Below are 6168 nucleotides of genomic sequence, written 5' to 3'. Positions count from 1 at the left end.
ATATATATATATATATATATATATATATGTGTGTATATATATGTATATATATATATAACAACTTTTAATCTTTTACTTGCGTCAGTCATTAGACTGTGGCCAGGCTGGTGCACCACTTTGAAGAAGTTTTAGCTGAATGAATTGACCCCATAGTTATTTATTTTTAAAGTTTGGTACTTAATGAATTGGTCTCTTTTGCCAAACCATTAAGTTACAAGGATATAAACAAACCAACTCTGGTTGTCAAATGGTGGTGGTGAACAATAGTAGATACAAAGATACACACACAAATATATATATGCATATATATATATATATATATATATATATATATATATATATATATATTAGTTAAAGAATAAAAAGACTGGGTTAACGACTCAACATATCACACTCACTCAATGAACATATATAAGAAATACAGCATAATCCGTCAAACATAAGGAATAAGAAGAAATAACGCAAGAAACATAACGCAAGAAGAAATAATAAATAAATAAAAATATAGCATATAGTATAAAATTTTTATACATGAATATATTGCTTCAGCCAATAACATGGAACTGAAAAAAATTGAGTTAAAGGTATGAAGCAATACACGTGAATATCATTTCATAGGAGTTAAAAAAGTTAAAATAAATACGAATAAAAATTAATACGGAAGGAGTAAAAATTTCAAATATATAATATAATATAAGTCGATATAGTAAAATAAAATGAAATGAAGAAATGAGGTACCATAAAGTAGTCTATGGGTTGAAAAAAAACAAGGACAGAAGTGATTTAACACCACTTAGAATTAAAGTTCAAAGTTCTTCAACTCCCTGGGGCACATTTCATACCTCAAAAACAGTAGACACCAAAAGGCAAGTTCGCACCAATCCCGCACACACAAGAGCGAACAACAGGCACCCAGCAGGTATCAACAGGCAAAAGTTCAATTCTGCTAACCCTGTCAAAAAAGGTTCACCACACATGAGTCAAAAACAATTACAGCACACCGCAGGTATCCATCAGTAAAAACAATTTCACGAATTTCATACAATACCCATGGCCATTTTGGAGGTCATGCACAAGGAGGAAAAAAAAAAGATGATTTCTATAAAGAGCAAATATATATAAACAAAATGGACCAGCCTATGTAAATAATTGGAAGATAAAAAAAAAAAAAAAAAAGTGACAATTTAGAATAGCCAAACAGGCTGCAGTATCAAAACCAATCTACGAGGTTTCAATTCACCCTAACGTAAACTATTACACTTGTTATTATTTATTACTTCTAAATTTATTTCTATTTTTAATAAATAATAACAATATATTCGTGTATAAAAATTTTATACTATATGCTATATTTTTATTTATTTATTATTTCTTCTTGCGTTATGTTTCTTGTGTTATTTCTTCTTATTCCTTATGTTTGACGGATTATGCTGTATTTCTTATATATGTTCATTGAGGGGGTGTGATATGTTGAGTCGTTAACCCATGGCATAGTGAACATTCAATGAATATTGAAATAAAGTTATCAGAGGATATAGTATAACAATATTTATCCTGGAGATATTCCACAAAGGCCAAGGTGAAAAGTGGAGGGTGATCGAAACAGGCTTCAGGTAGTAAACAAAGGTAAAAGGCATCAACTCATTGGAATGATTCAGTTTTCATCGGTGGTGAAAAGTAATAAAGATTGTCACTCTTGAATAGACCATGCTGGAGCACAGTTCAATGTGGCTGAGCAAAAGAATTGGTTTAGTTTATCACATCAACCCTGGTATGTATGCTGTATACAGTCAAGTATTTCTTTTATCAATCTCAACCATTTTTGTTTGTCGAAAAGCTATGATGAAGAACATGCAGGGGTACAAGATTCACATACATAAGGATAGACATTTTACTCATTTGAGCAGGCACAAAAATAAATAATTATAGATTACAACTGATTAGATTACTTTTTACTCTTGTTTGAAAAATTCAAATGCAATTGCACACACACGCACACACTCACACACACACACACACACACACACAGGGATTCTGCATGGTCTTTGTTTACCTAATTCCACGGTAGAAAACACTTGCCTGAAGTGCTACACAATGGAATTAAATTTGGAGCCACATGACTGAAACAAATAAAAAAAGAGAAAAGACAGACAAAGATCCCGTAGGTGCATCTGTGAGTACATATGTGTGCTTTTGTGAATGCTTATATTCTGCAACTTTGCATGAAGGTACGTGAGAAAAAAAAATTAAAATATATACATGGTAACATTCTCTGTTGTTAACAGTCATTCCATAGTTCTGTGCTTTCAAAGATATGGGGAATATAATCACCTTTACTTAGAAAAATAGGTAAGATATAGTGATAAGAAGGGCATCTAGCTGTAGACAAATGTCTCATCATTGTCATCATTTAATGTTCACATTTCCTAATATGGATCAGACAGAGTTTGTTCAGGCAAATTTTCTACAGTTAGATGCCCTTCTTATCATGAACCATCACCTGTTTCCAAATAAGATGATATTTCCCATGGGTAGACACACTTTCCACAAATGATTAGAAATGAACAATATTACTTCTTTCATGGTGACACTCATTTACAACCAGGACATGATTCATGATCACACACACACACACACACACACACACACATTATATGCTGGACTTATATATAGTTTCTATCTATCAATTCCATTCACAAGGCTTTGGTTGGCCCTGGGGTTATAACAGAAAGCACTTGCACAAGGTGTTATACAGTGGGATTGAAATGGAGACGATAAGGCTGGGAAGCAAGCTTGTTGATGACACAGCCACAATAGTAAGTATTTGTCCAACCCATGCAAACACGGAATAATGGATATGAAAGTAATAATCAAATGAATCAATCTCACAAAATGAAAGATGCTTATAATTTTTATAATGAATATGAAGAATATGAGTGAAGAACAGTACCTCAGAAAACAATGTTTTGCCCACTAAATATAAACATAGTAGAGTTAAAAAAAAACTTCAATCAAAAGAAATTGTCCATGCCCTTAGTAGAGAAAAGCTCCTGGAAGAGTAAAAATGATTGTAAGGAATTCAATAGTGTATCAGAAACATGTAAGTGAGATTGTGGTAGCCAGTTGACAGTAAAACAATTTCAGCACTACATCATGGTTCTGCAGAATTTACATTTTTGACAGTTGAAGTCACAGTCTAGATGAAGGGTGGGGGAACAGTGATAATATGGTTAAAAGGGCACAGTTCTTAGAACTTCAGAAAATAGGTGCTATTTTGAGGACCTTATTAAAGTGGGATATGGTTGGGCGGTGGGGCACACCTAGGTCATAAAGTTACTAGTAGGCAATATATTATAGTTTGTAGTTTAATATGAATAAGCTATCTGTGTAAAGAAACACTATTTGTCATTGACTAATTTTATCATAATCATTTCAGTAACAATGGACATGTTTTAAGTCTTATTTTGACTGTGTCAAAGAACAAGCTTTACAGTAACTGGGAAGAAATGATATGAAAACCACTTAGTAAATGTACAAAATTGTACACTAGCAGATCAAGAAAATCCAATGTGGTTACAGAATAAATAGCTCAAAGATACCATCTGCACGAAAAGCAACAGTTAAGTTCAACATAAAGAGCATTGGGATATTAAAAGGTAAAAAAAACAAAATATGTCTTGTACTTACTGAAATACTTAAAATAATATTAAAGACTAATATTTTTCTCCTTCACCTTGTTTTTCATGATTCCTGCACTAACTGTTAACTCTTGCTACACTGTAGTTTCATGATTAAGAAGCTTGTAAATGATGACTCATTTATGAGGTCTTTCAGTATATCAGAAGAAAGTGAGATTCAAATCTATTGTCCTTCAAATATTTATCAAGTCTTATTACTTGAATCGGTTGTTTGTCTTTGACTGGACAACAACACTTCAGTAACTGATTCCAATCCAAGATTCAAACTCAAGATTGGGAGAATGCCAAAGGCTATGTCAAACATCTATCCAGTCAGTTTAGTGCTTCATGCTTGAGTTACTCCTTATTTAATCAATCTGCCATTTATTGTGATCAAAGCATTGAAAAGCTAAATTATAGCAATGAAATTTAAGCTATCAAATTCTATGTAAGCTTTTAACTAGTTACCAGTAAATATTAATTCTGGTGATCTTTCAACACTGAAAACTGAACTGCTTACAGATTTCATCTTCAGATCTTCTTATATCTGCACATTCTTTTATTCTATTGGATTTTCAGATAAATTCGTTCATTTCATTCCAGTGTTATTTGAATTAACACACAAAATATTTTTATCCTCATACTTTGTTTCTTTGTAGCTCCATTCCAAAACCAAAGCGCCACATAAAAAGCACTGGTGTGAGTGCTGGTGCCATGTAAAAAGCATTAGTGATGGTGCCAAGTTAAAAGTATCCAGTACACTCTGTAAAGTGGTTGGCACTTTTGAAGGGCATCCAGCTGTAGAAACCAATCCAAAACAGACTATGGAACCTGGTGCAGCCCTTGGCCTTATCAGTTCATGTCAAACCGTCCAACCCATGCCAGTATGGAAAAACGTTAATTGTTGATGATGATAATGTTAATGATGATTCTTCTTCTACAACTTTTGTTTAAATTATTTTGGAAATTTGAATAAATTTTAGCTCTTTTTCAGATAAAATGACAAGTAGAAAAGAAATTAGCATTTTCAATACCTGCTTCTTTTCATGTTCAGTCAAGGTGCCAAAGCCTCTCAAGACATTTGCATTGTGTACAGAGAAGATGCTGTTACTGGAAGAGGTGCACAAAAATAGTTTTTCATACATTAAGGAGGGGAAATTTGACTATACAGACTCTCTGCACTTCCGCTGACCTGTTCATTTCAATGAAGATTAATTGAAAGACCTCACCCACAAGAATCCATGCCAATCCAATAGGAAATTAGCCAGGCAAATGGGTTGCTCTCGTGATACCATCACCCTTTACCTTCACTTAATAAGTAAGGTACAAAATAAATGGTAAAAAATGAATTTGACAACCTAATACAATTTTTCATCCTGGTTTCAAACTTTGAACTATAACAAACCTGGGGTACTACATTCAAGGATTTCAGTTGATTATATTCACACTACTGTATTGACTGGTACTCACTTTAATGACTTTGTAAGGATGAATATCTAACCTACACCTTTGTAAAGGGATAAACCTCAGACTACCAGATAACATTTGATTGGTATATTGATTTTTGTTTGGACACACACATATAAGTGTGTGTGTTGACAGGGGTTTGATTTCAAAACCAAGATCAATGTATCAATCACATATTTAGTTAGTAATCTAAATTCTGTCTAGTAGATCTCTCTCTCTCTCTCTATCTTTTTATTTACATGCATATGTGCATACATAACACAGGTACTGCATAGGCATCGCCTATATATGGCCATACAGTTTCTGTATACCAGTTTTATTCACAAGGCATTGGTTAAACTGAGGCTACACTAAAAACACTTGCTCAAGGTGTCATGCAGTGAGACAAAACTCAAAACTATGTGGTTACATAGTGAATGCTATATCCATGCAACCAGGCATAATATATATTGATATATATATACATACACATATACATACATATACATATATATATATTTATTTGCATATATATATATATATATATATATATATATATATATATATATATATATATATATGTATATATATGTATGTATGTATTTATTTATCTATATCTATATATATTTATTGCTATTATCTTTTAATTGTTTCAGTCATTTGACTGTGGCTATGCTGGGGTACCACCTTGAAGGGTTTTAATCAAACAAACAGACCCCAGGACTTGAATTTTTTGAACCTAGTACTTATTCTATCGGTTTGTTTTACTGAACTGCTAAGTTACAGGGACATAAATGTGTGTGTGTGTGTGTGTGTATGTGTGTGTGTGTGTGTGTGTGTGTGTGTGTGTGCGTGCGCTATGTTTGTTCCAGACCTCTGCTTGACAACAGGCTTCTTTCAGTTTCCATCTACTAAATTCACTCATAAGGCTTTGATTGGCTTGAGGCTTATAGCAGAAGACAGTTTCTCAAGGTACCACACAGTGGGACTGAACCCAGAACTATGTGGATGCGAAGCAAAGTTTTTACCACACAGCCCCCCCCCC

This window comes from Octopus bimaculoides, chromosome 5, assembly GCF_001194135.2.
Source record: "Octopus bimaculoides isolate UCB-OBI-ISO-001 chromosome 5, ASM119413v2, whole genome shotgun sequence".
Taxonomy (NCBI): Eukaryota; Metazoa; Mollusca; class Cephalopoda; order Octopoda; family Octopodidae; genus Octopus; species Octopus bimaculoides.
Note: the sequence above shows the minus strand (reverse complement) of the source record.